Here is a 16,421-nt window from a genome sequence, read left to right on the forward strand (position 1 = left end):
GGACATGCATTAAAGATCCTCAATAATGATGATTATTATGGTCTGTAAGAACTGTGTCACAACTCGAGATGTCGCTCTGGTACAGAATCAAGACTCCCGGTGGATTCATGCCGAAGTGCTGCAGGGAGAGAGAGAGAAAAAAAAATGTGTCATCGGCTATTTTGAGGCTGCACTTTGGAGGAGGAGGAAGGTGAACCCCGCCGAGATGCGAGCATGAAGCCCAGCAAGGCGGCCACGATCGCTGCTCCTGTGACTTTCAGCTGAAACGACGAGATGAAGTTGGCAAAAGAAGCGCTTGATTTGAGAATGGAGTTTGGTGTGTGAGTGTGTGTGTGTGTGTGTGTGATTGTGACAATGGCACCCTTGTCTTGATCTATCAGGACCAGGACCGGTTCCAGGACATCTACATCCGAATGGTACGTTATTATAGTTTATATTTTATTTTATATTTTAAATTGAGAAATATCATAACAAGAAGTTTATTTTGTTGTCAAATGAAGACTATTTAAGTTTCTCTATTTAATGAGGCATCTAATTGTGTTTATCATTGCATGTATTCCTCATTCATGACACACACTGGCCACTTTATTAGACACACCTGCACAATCTAATAACGCATTTCAAATATTGTGATTGCAGTTTGCCATTTTGACCCCCTTATGTTTAGCATTTTTCATGGGGGTGGCCAAGGTGAGACCATTACTCACACGGGGGTGGCGATAACTCCATTTCCTGAATTGTCTACATGGCCACCGGTATGGTCGGAGCCTAACCAGTCCACGGCCGCCACATCTCCCCGCTCCTCACTTTATTGCAGACCAAATCTTTATCAGTCGCTGTCAGGCTGGCTGCTGGCGTCCACGCTAAAGACGGTACGAGCACGCGTGTGTGTGTGTGTGTGTGCAGTCCACGGATAAACGGATTTCCACCAGAGGACTTAAATGAACTCCCGATTTCCCGCCGAGGCCGAGTCAGCCAGTCTGTCAGGCAGAGCAGCTGCTGCAGGAATAAAAAGCAATGAGATTAGGAGGTAATGCATGTCTTTATTCCCCGCATCAAAATGCTGATGCTGCACTTTTATTCCCTGGGAATGCCAGTCTCACGTATCCCATCATGTCCTGTCAGCACTCTTCCCAAAAATGCAACTCTGACTCCTTGCTTGGTTTGGATATACGTTCCTGATTGTGCCCCGCGTTTGTACGTTTTGGGATGCAATGTCCTCTTCCAGCATGGTGGTGATGATGATGATGATGATGTCAAACATTAGCTCGCTCCTGCAGCGAGTGTGATCACCCACTTGGATTCATGACTAATAAGCAGTAAGGTCATAATAGGTCGTATGTGCCTCTTGGGTTCCTTGGCTACGTGATATTAATGACATACGTGACACTTGTTTACTTTATCACCACGTTTACTTTATAACACAAATGTTTGGTTCAGATAGCTTGACTTTCACCGACTCAAGGGTGTTCGATGAAGACTTGCGTTTCACTGACTCAGAGGGTCCTCGCAAAAGACTCGAGTTAATCGACGCATGGGTGCTCCACAAAGATTTGAGTTTCACTGACTCACCAATGAAGACTCGAGTTTCACTTACTCACGGGTGCTCAACAAAGACTTGAGTTTGACCGACTCATAGCTACAGAGACTCGAATTTCACTGACTCATTGGTTCTCTCCAAAGATTCGAGTTTCACCGACTCACGGGGCTTGATGACTACTCACGTTTCACTGACTCAAAGGGTGCCAAGTTAATCGACCCATGGGTGCTCCACAAAGACTCGACTTTCACCGACTCAAGGGTGTTCAATGAAGACGTTTCATGACTCAGAGGGTCCTCGCAAAAGATTCAAGTTAATCGACTCATGGGTGCTTCATGTTTCACTGACTCACCAATGAAGACTCAAGTTTCACTTCCTCACAGGTGCTCAACAAAGACTTGAGTTTGACTGACTCATAGCTACAAAGACTCGAATTTCACTGACTCATTGGTTCTCTCCAAAGATTCGAGTTTCACTGACTCATGGGGCTTGATGACTACTCACGTTTCACTGACTCAAAGGGTGCCAAGTTAATCGACCTACGAGTGCTCCACAAAGACTCGACTTTCACCGACTCAAGGGTGTTCAATGAAGACTTGCGTTTCACTGACTCAGAGGGTCCTCGCAAAAGACTCGATTTAATCGACTCATGGGTGCTCCACGAAGATTCGTGTCACTGATTCACCAATGAAGACTCGAGTTTCACTTACTCACGAGTGCTCAACAAAGACTTGAGTTTGACTGACTCATAGCTACAACGACTCGAATTTCACTGACTCATTGGTTCTCTCCAAAGATTCGAGTTTCACTGATTGACTACTCACGTTTCACTGACTCAAAGGGTGCCAAGTTAATCGACCTACGAGTGCTCCACAAAGACTCGACTTTCACCGACTCAAGGGTGTTCAATGAAGACTTGCGTTTCACTGATTCAGAGGGTCCTCGCAAAAGACTCAAGTTAATCGACTCATGGGTGCTCCACGAAGATTCGTGTCACTGATTCACCAATGAAGACTTGAGTTTCACTTACTCACAGGTGCTCAACAAAGACTTGTGTTTGACTGACTCATTGCTACAACGACTCGAATTTCACTGACTCATTGGTTCTCTCCAAAGATTCGAGTTTCACTGATTGACTACTCACGTTTCACTGACTCAAAGGGTGCCAAGTTAATCGACCTACGGGTGCTCCACAAAGACTCGACTTTCACCGACTCAAGGGTGTTCAATGAAGACTTGCGTTTCACTGATTCAGAGGGTCCTCGCAAAAGACTCAAGTTAATCGACTCATGGGTGCTCCACGAAGATTCGCGTTTCACTGACTCACCAATGAAGACTCGAGTTTCACTTACTCACAGGTGATCAACAAAGACTTGAGTTTGACTGACTCATAGCTACAAAGACTCGACTTTCACTGACTCATTGGTTCTCTCCAAAGATTCGAGTTTCACTGATTCACGGGACTTGATGACTACTCACGTTTCACTGACTCAAAGGGTGCCAAGTTAATCGACCTATGGGTGCTCCACAAAGACTCGACTTTCACCGACTCAAGGGTGTTCAATGAAGATTTGCGTTTCACTGATTCAGAGGGTCCTCGCAAAAGACTCAAGTTAATCGACTCATGGGTGCTCCATGAAGATTCGTGTCACTGATTCACCAATGAAGACTTGAGTTTCACTTACTCACAGGTGCTCAACAAAGACTTGTGTTTGACTGACTCATTGCTGCAAAGACTCAAATTTCACTGACTCAGAGGGTCCTCGCAAAAGACTCGAGTTAATCGACTCATGGGTGCTCCACAAAGATTCGCGTTTCACTGACTCACCAATGAAGACTCAAGTTTCACTTACTCACGGGTGATCAACAAAGACATGAGTTTGACTGACTCATAGCTCCAAAGACTCAACTTTCACTGACTCATTGGTTCTCTCCAAAGATTCGAGTTTCACTGATTCACGGGGCTTGATGACTACTCACGTTTCACTGACTCAAAGGGTGCCAAGTTAATCGACCTACGGGTGCTCCACAAAGACTTGACTATCACCGACTCAAGGGTGTTCAATGAAGACTTGCGTTTCACTGACTCAGAGGGTCCTCGCAAAAGACTCAAGTTAATCAACCCATGGGTGCTTCATGTTTCACTGACTCACCAATGAAGACTTGAGTTTCACTTCCTCACAGGTGCTCAACAAAGACTTGAGTTTGACTGACTCATAGCTACAACGACTCGAATTTCACTGACTCATTGGTTCTCTCCAAAGATTCGGGTTTCACTGATTCACGGGACTTGATGACGACTCACGTTTCACTGACTCAAAGGGTGCCAAGTTAATCGACCTACGGGTGCTCCACAAAGACTCGACTTTCACCGACTCAAGGGTGTTCAATGAAGACTTGATTTTCATGACTCAGAGGGTCCTCGCAAAAGACTCGAGTTAATCGACTCATGGGTGCTCCACGAAGATTCGCGTTTCACTGACTCACCAATGAAGACTCGAGTTTCACTTACTCACAGGTGATCAACAAAGACTTGAGTTTGACCGACTCATAGCTACAAAGACTCGAATTTCACAGACTCATTGGTTCTCTCCAAAGATTCGAGTTTCACTGATTCACGGGACTTGATGACTACTCACGTTTCACTGACTCAAAGGGTGCCAAGTTAATCGACCTACGGGTGCTCCACAAAGATTCGACTTTCACCGACTCAAGGGTGTTCAATGAAGACTTGCGTTTCACTGACTCAGAGGGTCCTCACAAAAGACTCAAGTTAATTGACACATGGGTACTTCATGTTTCACTGACTCACCAATGAAGACTCAAGTTTCACTCGCTCACAGGTGCTCAACAAAGACTTGAGTTTGACTGACTCATTGGTTCTCTCCAAAGATTCGAGTTTCACTGACTCATGGTGCTTGATGACTAGTCACGTTTCACTGACTCAAAGGGTGCCAAGTTAATCGACCTATGGGTGCTCCACAAAGACTTGACTATCACCGACTCAAGGGTGTTCAATGAAGACTTGCGTTTCACTGACTCAGAGGGTCCTCGAAAAAGACTCGAGTTAATCGACTCATGGGTGCTCCACGAAGATTCGTGTCACTGATTCACCAATGAAGACTCGAGTTTCACTTACTCACGAGTGCTCAACAAAGACTTGAGTTTGACTGACTCATAGCTACAACGACTCGAATTTCACTGACTCATTGGTTCTCTCCAAAGATTCGAGTTTCACTGATTGACTACTCACGTTTCACTGACTCAAAGGGTGCCAAGTTAATCGACCTACGGGTGCTCCACAAAGACTCGACTTTCACCGACTCAAGGGTGTTCAATGAAGACTTGATTTTCATGACTCAGAGGGTCCTCGCAAAAGACTCGAGTTAATCGACTCATGGGTGCTTCATGTTTCACTGACTCACCAATGAAGACTCAAGTTTCACTTACTCACAGGTGCTCAACAAAGACTTGAGTTTGACTGACTCATTGCTACAAAGACTCAACTTTCACTGACTCATTGGTTCTCTCCAAAGATTCGAGTTTCACTGACTCACGGGTCTTGATGACTACTCACGTTTCACTGACTCAAAGGGTGCCAAGTTAATCGACCTGCGGGTGCTCCACAAAGACTCGACTTTCACCGACTCAAGGGTGTTCAATGAAGACTTGCGTTTCACTGATTCAGAGGGTCCTCGCAAAAGACTCGAGTTAATCGACTCATGGGTGCTTCATGTTTCACTGACTCACCAATGAAGACTCAAGTTTCACTTACTCACTGACTCATAGTTACAAAGACTCGAATTTCACTGACTCCGCTTTCACCAATTTACGACCGCTTCACAAAGGCTCGAGTTTCACCGACTCAAGGGTTCTTGACGACGGCTGAGTTTCACTGAGTGAATCGAGTCCCTGAGTCACTTCAGTGAGTGACTCATAAGAATTTGAGTCAGTGAAGGAATCGAGTTTCCTACAGCCTTCAGGAGTTTGGTTTGAATCGTATTTGTTGTTGTGAGGCCTTGTGATCCACACATTAGTCTTCCTGTCACACGGCGGATGGATGGATGGATGGATGGATGGATGACCTGAACAAAGAACAAGGGCAAGGTCACTGCAGCATTGTCATATATAGCATGCAGGATGGATGGATGGATGGATGGATGGATGGAGATGATGTTGCTGACTGTCTGAGAGTCAATAATTCCAGTTGCATTCAAGTAGCAGAATCATGCGTGGACATGAGTTTTTTTTTCCCAGTGTCCGATTGGGATTAGTTTGCATAATCACGCCGGGTTTGTTTGACGGCACCATCCGGAGCACCAGAGAACAGAGGCTCATTCAGCAGCCCTCACAAAAGAGGCGCTAGGGTCTTCTTTGCAGTAAAAGGTTAAGGGAATAAGGGAACAACAAAGGGAGGAATCCATGCGTCTGTGCAAATGAACCCTGCTGGAGAGTCAGCAATCATAGCCACTCCCACTGTGGCTCCTTAAAGGAAAACTGCACTTTTGGGGAGGATTTTTGCTTGAGATGCATGAACTAATACTGAGAACTTTGTGTTTCTCAAGAACAATATACTTTTCTAGTTCTTAAAATGTACATTTGAAGTATAGAGCACCACACTGCAACAACTGCAATCAAGTGTTTGTGCTAACTTGCAATGAGTCTCTTCCAGCTGTGGAGGAATTGTTGTCATTCATTCGGCCACATTGGAGGCTTTTCCAGCTTTTCCAAGGACTTGGACTAGACCACTCCAAAGTCTAAAGCCATTCAGAGGTGGACTTGATGGTGTGTTTTGGATCATTGTCCTGCTTTCAGCTTGAGGTCACCAACAAGATGGCCGGACATTCTCCTTCAGTATAATTTATGCTTCCATTTATCACAGCAAGCAGCAAAACAGCCCCAGACCATCACACTACCACCACCGTATTTTGCCCAGTGTCTTTCTTATGGTACGGTCATGAACACTGACCTTAACTGAGGCAAGTGGGGCCTGCACTTCTTTGGATGTTGTTGCGGGGTCTTTTGTGACCTCTTGGATGAGTCGTGGCTGCGGTCGTGAGGTCATTTTGGTTGGAATTGAACATATGAGTGTGACAAATATGCAAAAAAAACTACCAAATCAGGAACCAGCCATTCCGAGGTGGACTTGATGGTGTGTTTTGGATCATTGTCCTGCTTTCAGCTTGAGGTCACCAACAAGATGGCCGGACATTCTCCTTCAGTACAATTCATGCTTCCATTTATCACAGCAAGCAGCAAAACAGCCCCAGACCATCACACTACCACCACCGTATTTTGCCCAGTGTTTTTCTTTATGGTAGGGTGGTAGGGTCATGAACACTGACCTTTACTGAGGCAAGTGGGGCCTGCACTTCTTTGGATGTTGTTGCGGGGTCTTTTGTGACCTCTTGGATGAGTCGTGGCTGCGGTCGTGAGGTCATTTTGGTTGGATGTGAACATTTGAGTGTGACAAATATGCAAAAAAACTACCAAATCAGGAACCAGCCATTCCGAGGTGGACTTGATGGTGTGTTTTGGATCATTGCTTTCAGCTTGAGGTCACCAACAAGATGGCCGGACATTCTCCTTCAGCACAATTCATGCTTCCATTTATCACAGCAAGCAGCAAAACAGCCCCAGACCATCACACTACCACCACCGTATTTTGCCCAGTGTTTTTCTTATGGTAGGGTGGTAGGGTCATGAACACTGACCTTTACTGAGGCAAGTGGGGCCGGCACTTCTTTGGATGTTGTTGCGGGGTCTTTTGTGACCTCTTGGATGAGTCGTGGCTGCGGTCGTGAGGTCATTTTGGTTGGGTGTGAACATTTGAGTGTGACAAATATGCAAAAAAACTACCAAATCAGGAACCAGCCATTCCGAGGTGGACTTGATGGTGTGTTTTGGATCATTGTCCTGCTTTCAGCTTGAGGTCACCAACAAGATGGCCGGACATTCTCCTTCAGCACAATTCATGCTTCCATTTATCACAGCAAGCAGCAAAACAGTCTCAGACCACCACACTACCACCACCGTATTTTGCCCAGTGTTTTTCTTATGGTAGGGTGGTAGGGTCATGAACACTGACCTTTACTGAGGCAAGTGTGGCCTGCACTTCTTTGGATGTTGTTGCGGGGTCTTTTGTGACCTCTTGGATGAGTCGTGGCTGCGGTCGTGAGGTCATTTTGGTTGGAATTGAACATATGAGTGTGACAAATATGCAAAAAAACTACCAAATCAGGAACCAGCCATTCCGAGGTGGACTTGATGGTGTGTTTTGGATCATTGTCCTGCTTTCAGCTTGAGGTCACCAACAAGATGGCCGGACATTCTCCTTCAGAAATCTTTCATCCTACTCCAAATCCCACATGATGTGTTTTGTGTTCTGCTTTACAACCTAAAAGATGTTCAGTAGATGTTGCCCCCTCCCACCCCTTCACTCCCAGCTCTTCCATCAGTTCTTTTCTCTGGTTCCTGTGTCCTTCTCCTTTCTTTCAAGTGTCCTCTGATGTCCTCAGTCCAGATGGGAAATAAGGAAGGAATGTCAAAGGATTCTCCAAAATGTTGTTTTTCCTGAAGCTCAGATCTTTCACGTGCTCCACAGTAAGACCACGGGGGACATGACGGATGTTTGCAGATGTCTTTGGGATAGTTTGCTTGTCATCTCCTCCCTGGATGCACGTTGGCACACATTAGCCTTCTGCCTTCCATTTTTGGATGTTTCCTCCTGGGACCAGCAGTCATTAACTTTCTCGGCCTCCAGGCAATTTGGGCCGAAGGAACTTATTTCTCTCCATCTGAGCAGGCTACTTCTTTAAAAAGGAAATGTTCTCCAGTGATGAACCAGGCGCCAGCACAGAGGTGGCACACGTTTAAGTGATCATTAGCATCGTCGTTAATGTTCTTCCACTGGGATACTTTGGATCATTAATGTGCTTCCACTGGGAAACTTTGGATCCATACGTTGTCTAGATCCTCCTGCTCGTCTCTGCTGGGATTTCTTTGATTTTTCCATCTCTTTTCCTTGTTTCCATGCACTTAATCGTTAATCTGTTGGTCTGTCTTCCTTGCTGCAGGCCGCCGCTGAAGGTTAGATATCCACATGGCTGGACCGGGGGCTGCAACACAGGACATGGGTCCTGCTTGCCGTCCCTGCTCGTGTCTTGTGTTGCAGCCAGTGGATCCGCCACTTTGCATCCTACTTCGGTCGGATGGTGAGTGGATGACGTGCAGATCCACCAACAGAGGATCCTCCTGTTGCTTCTCCTTTGACGTAAATAAGATTGGACGTGGGAATTATCCGGAAAGCTGTTTTCCTGTCATGTTGTTGGACAATAAATGTAAGTTTGGAAAATGTGTTGTTTTTATTTATTTGTTTTAAAAAAATGTGTTGTGAGGAAAGGCAATGCTGTATATACAGTAACATTGAAATCATGTGTAAATGTACTAGGCACCTCACTTTATGGTTAAAGAAACATTTATGATGAACAGTTGAATTATCTTGTCTCCTCCCCTTGGTCCTCGGTTTTAAGGGGTTTGGATATGACCAAGGGGAAGTACTGAGGGGTAGAAGTGGGAGACTATCCACACAAATAAAGTCCATGCAGGTACGACAAATAAATGTTGCTATTAATGACATACTTGACATATGCAACAAAGAACCGTCTTTTTTTTTTGTGATAAATTGTCCAAAGAAAGCACAGAGGACATATTAGCTCTGTGTCTTGTGAACTTAAAGAAAAACTGCACTTTTGTGGGAATTTTTCATCTTCCACAATCCTTATATAAAACATGAACACATATTCCTTTTCCTTTTCCGTGCATCATGACAGGAGAAAATGAGTTAATTCCAGCTAGCTTACAATGCTGTCATTGCGATACACCTATACGAGTATGAAGCCCTCTAAAAAAAAACCCTCTTCCAACGTTGCATGGTTTGATATCCATGCTGTGATCATGTATTAACACGTACACTGATGATAACATGGACGAGTTGCAGTATCTTGCAATTAGTCCATCCAAATCGGATGATTAAAAACACTACCCAAACCTCTTTCCCATAGACGCACCGATACGCATACTTATGCTAGTTCCTTCAATAACAACAGCAGCGACAACACTTGGGATGGCCGTATCTTCCAGCACACGACGTGTGCTCCAGTCCTCAGGTCAAAAATGCTGACGGTAAACCAGCATCTTGTTGGGTCTTTGTAGCCAAATTGAGATCTGAGTATCCACTCTTCCGGCTTAGTGAGGCGTCGTGTTAGTAGTGAAAAAAACAAAACATGAAAAAATAGTTTTTCATGTTAGCGACTACAATAACAATATCACTGTAGCTTGGTTTATATACAAGTCCGGTATGTAAATGTGTATGTAAAATTTGTGAGGGCATCACATTCATTCATTCATTCATTTTCTACCGCTTTTTCCTCACGAGGGTCGCGGGGGGTGCTGGAGCCTATCCCAGCTGTCTTTGGGCGAGAGGCGGGGTACACCCTGGACTGGTCGCCAGCCAATCACAGGGCACATATAGACAAACAACCATTCACACTCGCATTCATACCTATGGACAATTTGGAGTGGCTAATTAACCTAGCATGTTTTTGGGATGTGGGAGGAAACCGGAGTACCCGGAGAAAACCCACGCATGCACGGGGAGAACATGCAAACTCCACACAGAGATGGCCGAGGGCGGAGACCGAACCCTGGTCTCCTAGCTGTGAGGTCTGCGCACTAACCACCAGACCGCCGTGCCGCCAGGGCATCACATTTTGCATCAAAATAAGTATTTCCCATGACGCCCATTGTTAGCTAGCTCATATTAACTTGTTTTCTTGAGTGAAAATGCACAGAAAGGGGAAAGAAATATGTGTTCATGTTTCACATAAGGATTGGGAATGATGGAAATTTCCAGAAAAAGTGCAGTTCCCCTTGAAAGTATTTTGCCTTATTTTAAACATACTAGAAGCCCATAGAAGCTAACGCTACTTCCGTCAACAACAGCATACAGAATGTCAAAGTTGACCAACTTTTAAGCTTATTGCATCAACCTTCGATACAATACACGTGCGAGGCATGATTTATAACCTAGCGCTAACTTTTCAAAACTCAGCTCCACTCCTGTTTTAACTCTAGACTCCTCGGTTTCAGGAGTTTTGCACCTTGTCCACTCATGCTGCACTCATGAAGCAGGAAAGTAATCATGGAAAACTAAGCTACCGCATGCAATTCATGCAAGACGCGTATTTATTGACAGCTCCTCCACGCTTCTGTCCCACGGAAAGTTGTGTGCCGCAGTGAAATGCGTCCAAGCGGAAACGGCAGTTAGGCTGACCAAATGTTCTGCACCACAGAGCTACGTTTGTCCAGATTGTACCCAATCTGTGGGGGTGGCCACGTGGGTGGCTGGAAAGTAACCAATGGTGTCCGAATACAGGAAGTGTTATGTCGAGATAGTAAAACACAAACAGCAAATGAGCAGCCACCGCCGCCTCAGTCTTGGAGAAGGTTCATTTGTAGTTGTAAACATCCATATTTGTTGACTTTGATGAAGACATGACAGTCCTGCGGAAAGCACTGACAAGGTGTAGCCCCCACTTGACTTTTGCAATAGCAGTTCACATTTGTCCACAAGTACACGCCGTCTTCAATCGGCCTTTCATCAGTGTAGTTTTCACAGGAGGGAATGTTGTTGTTGTGCTGCCGCCGGTCAAGGTAACGCCGTGAGCCGCTCTAAATGCTAATGCGAGCCGGGCCCCGCCAGGATGACGGATGAAGATGTTAGACATCCTGATGTTTGAGTTAAAAGCGGAGATAAAACGCGGACTTCGGTTCAACTCAAATGAGTATGAATGCGTTCCGACAGCCAAGGGACGATAGGACGCGACCCCGTGCACGTCAGACGTGAAGGGAAGCTGTTTGTTTAAACGCCAATGTCTCACGGTCAGTATCGGTTTGGTGAAGCACAGGAAGGAGAACAATGGAGCCAAGATGGCGGCAGGTGCCATGTCACTTTGCATTAGACCGGGGAGGGGGGGCATGTCAAGCTGCCAGGTTGAAGACTGCGGCGTGATGGTGACATGCGGAGTCAGAAATAGACACCAAGGTAAAATGCTGTCCTGTTTTACGTATGCCGCAGGGCCCACTTGCATCCCGCCGCACCTTCCAAAAATATCATTTAGGAAAAAATTCCACAAGGAATGACAGCGGAACCTCTTTTCCCACTCGATCTCGGCCTTGGCATGTCTCATAAAATTACTGATACCTGAGTATACCTGTGACTAATAATAATCCATCGTCATTTATTAAATATTGGTTGAGATTAGGGATGTCCAATATGCCGATATCATACAACTTTCAATTTCTGATACCGCAATCAGCCCATACCGATACTGATATGTGTAACATGACTTGTCTGCTGTGGTGGAATGAACACATATGTGCTGTATACAGCAAAATCCGATACCGATATCTCATTTTTATGCTGATATTGGGCCGAAAATATCGGTACTGATATTTATCAGACATGCATTTAAAAAAAGACATACCGATATCAACCGATATCAAATTTTTATGCTGATATTGGGCCGATAATTATCGGTACTGATATTTATCAGACATGCATAAAAAAAAAAGACATACCGATATCAACTGATATCGAATTTTTATGCTGATATTGGGCTGATAATTATCGGTACTGATATTTATCAGACATCCATTTAAAAAAGAAGACATACCGTTATCAACTGATATCGAATTTTTATGCTGATATTGGGCCGATAATTATCGGTACTGATATTTATCAGACATCCATTTAAAAAAAAAGACATACCGATATCAACCGATATCGAATTTTTATGCTGATATTGGGTCCATAATTATCGATACTGATATTTATCAGACATGCATTAAAAAAACAAACAAAAAAAAGACATACCAATATCAACCGATATCGAATTTTTATGCTGATATTGGGCCGATAATTATCGGTACTGATATTTATCAGACATGCATAAAAAAAAAAAAAGACATACCGATATCAACTGATATCGAATTTTTATGCTGATATTGGGCTGATAATTATCGGTACTGATATTTATCAGACATGCATTAAAAAAAAAAGACATACCGATATCAACCGATATCGAATTTTTATGCTGATATTGGGCCGATAATGATCGATACTGATATTTATCAGACATCCATTTAAAAAAGAAGACATACCGATATCAACTGATATCGAATTTTTATGCTGATATTGGGCCGATAATTATCGATACTGATATTTATCAGACATCCATTTAAAAAAAAAGACATACCGATATCAACCGATATCGAATTTTTATGCTGATATTGGGCCGATAATTATCGGTACTGATATTTATCAGACATGCATTTAAAAAAAAAAAAGACATACCGATATCAACTGATATCGAATTTTTATGCTGATATTGGGCTGATAATTATCGGTACTGATATTTATCAGACATGCATTTAAAAAAAAAAGACATACCGATATCAACCGATATCGAATTTTTATGCTGATATTGGGCCGATAATTATCGATACTGATATTTATCAGACATCCATTTAAAAAAAAAAAGACATACCGATATCAACTGATATCTAATTTTTATGCTGATATTGGGTCGATAATTATCGGTACTGATATTTATCAGACATCCACTTAAAAAAAAAGACATACCGATATCAACCGATATCGAATTTTTATGCTGATATTGGGTCCATAATTATCGATACTGATATTTATCAGACATGCATTAAAAAAACAAACAAAAAAAAGACATACCAATATCAACCGATATCGAATTTTTATGCTGATATTGGGCCGATAATTATCGGTACTGATATTTATCAGACATGCATTTAAAAAAAAAAAAAAGACATACCGATATCAACTGATATCGAATTTTTATGCTGATATTGGGCCGATAATTATCAGTACTGATATTTATCAGACATGCATTTAAAAAATACATTAAAAAAAGACATACCGATATCAACTGATATTGAATTTTTATGCTGATATTGGGCCGATAATTATCGGTACTGATATTTATCAGACATACATTTAAAAAAAAAAAAGACATACCGATATCAAATTTTTATGCTGATACTGGGCCGATAATTATCAGTACTGATATTTATCAGACATGCATTTAAAAAATACATTAAAAAAAGACATACCGATATCAACTGATATTGAATTTTTATGCTGATATTGGGCCGATAATTATCGGTACTGATATTTATCAGACATACATTTAAAAAAAAAAAAGACATACCGATATCAAATTTTTATGCTGATACTGGGCCGATAATTATCGGTACTGATATTTATCAGACATGCATTTTTTTCCTGGAATCATCAGCTGTCCTTACTCGGATACATTTGAACCCCCCTGCTATAACAAGACTGTGAGAGGATACCATTCATGCTGTAATTATAGCCAGAGCGCTTCTTTCCCTAAAACACAAAGAGGTTGATTGTTGGTGATTGGAAGCAGGTGGCAAAAGAAGAAAGGCTGTTCTTTTCCGAAATGAAAGAAAAACCGTCTATAAATAACAAGCTGCTTGTACGCCGATAATGAATGGTTGCCACGTTCGGGGCGGTGATCAGTCTTTAACAGTCGTGTCTCTTCATTAAAATGATCTTGGCGGAAGAAACGGTGACGTGTGGCTCACAGGCGAAGGAGATTAATTTCACCTTTACCTGAAGGACCCTGAACGCAGCGCGGCAGCACCCCAAGGGGACTTGACAGAGGAGATGGATGCCATTTTCAGCAACTCTGCAATGATAAGACATTTGACAGAGTGAGTGGGTGAAGAGGAAGCTAAAAGGGCGGCTGGGGGGTTGGAGTTGGGGGGTAGAAGGCAGAAGAAGGGTGGGGGGGGGGGGGGGGGTATATTAAGGGGTTACAATAGACCAAGAAATAAAGATGACACAGGGTGTCACAAACTGTGATATATTGTAATATATACACAATAAACACTTTCAATCTTGTTATGTCTGTTTTTGTTCTGGAAGGAAGTCTCCATGGCAACAATCACCCTCAGAGGGACAACCATGAATCTTAATTGTTCATCCCAGCAAGACATTTTCTTCTATTATCAGGCACCTTGTTCTGTTCCTATACTTAGTAGTTCATTGCTTGCAGACCCAACGTGGTAAATTCATTTAACGAGGTAAAGGATTCAATGTGAATACAAAACCTGTATGAATTTCTAATAACATTAGAGTCCTGTACACATGAAATAACAGCCCTATAGTCACCTTCACACACCTATTATTCATTGTTGTACACCCATTTCATAATAATAATAATAATAAGGAACTATTTGTTGAAATCATCATTATATTTGTCCAAACAAATGTATCTGTAGTGGTAGCAGGGGTTAAAAAATGAAAGTGAAGAAAGGCCACTCTTATCGTCTGTACGTGTACTACCACTCTTTGTACAACAGAGAGCGCCGTTGTATAACAGAACAATGACCTCTTTTATATTTCCAGTCAAAAGTTGACACGCCTCATTTATGGAAGTGGGTAAGTACAGATTTAAGATTTGTTGTTGTTTGTAAGGCTAATTACAGGATACAAGTATGTGGACATGGATTAGAAATCAACCAATCAGCATGTAGGGATGTTTGAAATCTACGAATTACCCACAATTCCCTACAGATTGAAGTTGATTTATTATTATTCATTTATTATTTTTATTTATTTATCAAGACAACAAGCAAGTGTTTTGTGACAATCAGAAATATTTGTGACATCACAAATTTATTCGGCCACTTACATCGAACTTGTGAAAGCTAAAATTGAAAATGACTTTTTTTTTTTAACAAATTAGACCAATTGAAAATGTAATCATATCAAGAGACATCTAGTTCTTTATTGTTATTATGACGCTTACTTATGTTACTATTACATATTCGTATAATTACTTTTTTCAATGTAGTGAGTCCAACTGTAAACATGTCGTACATACATCGTGAGTACAACCTAGCAATAATAATGACTAGAAAACACCTAGGATATAGTCTACTTATAAAAATGGCTACACCTAGCATAATAGTAATAGCATAATAATAGCATAGCATAATAATAATAGTGCCCCGCCCCGCTTTTACTCAACTGTGTATTAACCAATGAGTGTTGTATTTTGGTGTGTCTTCTACTCTGTTTACTTGCTTTATTCAACTCCATTGTTATTTTGAAAAGCGCTATACAAATAAAATGTACAAATAAACAAATAAAATAAAATAAAAAATAAAATTATTATTATTATTATTAATAGTTGTGTTTAGTTGTGTTTATATAAGAGTCTAGTTATGACTATACTAATGTTAGCATGCTAGCAATATTAACATGCTACCATTAGCATGCTAACACCTGGTATCATATTGATGTGTATGTGTAAATATAAAAATGGCTAAGAACGCTACTATGCTAATGTTAGCATGTTCATGTTAGCATTTTAACATGTAACATAATGGTGCTATGAGTTTATATACGTGACTAGCTATAAAAAAATGGCTAATGTTAGAATGCTAGCAATGTAAACACGCTCGCATGACCACTCTGATGAAGACTGCCAGCAAGCGGTGGAATCTGTCAGGTATAAAAAAGAACTATCTTGGTCTCTTAAAATATTTTTTATATAAAAATAATACAAAATAATAATATAATAATAATAATATAATATATATATTATATAATTATAATAAATAATAATAATAATATAAATATGTTAGACCAAATGAGCATCATTGGACTCTTCCACTCTCAGCTTTTAATGTGAAATGGTCGAAATAGCTGTAAAATGATGCACTATTACACTTGACTACATGCATACATGAT

The 16,421-nt window shown here is 42.0% G+C and overlaps 1 long non-coding RNA gene across 1 annotated transcript in view; it reads right to left on the bottom strand.

Annotated features, from left to right (window-relative positions):
- The window catches only part of LOC131101959 (uncharacterized), an 18,401-nt gene continuing 1,980 nt past the window's right edge, over positions 1–16,421 (bottom strand). Inside the window, exons 2-3 of the long non-coding RNA XR_009119364.1 lie at positions 14,274–14,349; positions 1–118 (exon numbers count right to left, since the gene is read on the bottom strand). This is a non-coding gene — a long non-coding RNA (uncharacterized LOC131101959). The remainder of the gene's footprint in view (positions 119–14,273; positions 14,350–16,421) is intronic.

This window comes from Doryrhamphus excisus, chromosome 14 (genome assembly GCF_030265055.1).
Source record: "Doryrhamphus excisus isolate RoL2022-K1 chromosome 14, RoL_Dexc_1.0, whole genome shotgun sequence".
Lineage (NCBI taxonomy): Eukaryota > Metazoa > Chordata > Actinopteri > Syngnathiformes > Syngnathidae > Doryrhamphus > Doryrhamphus excisus.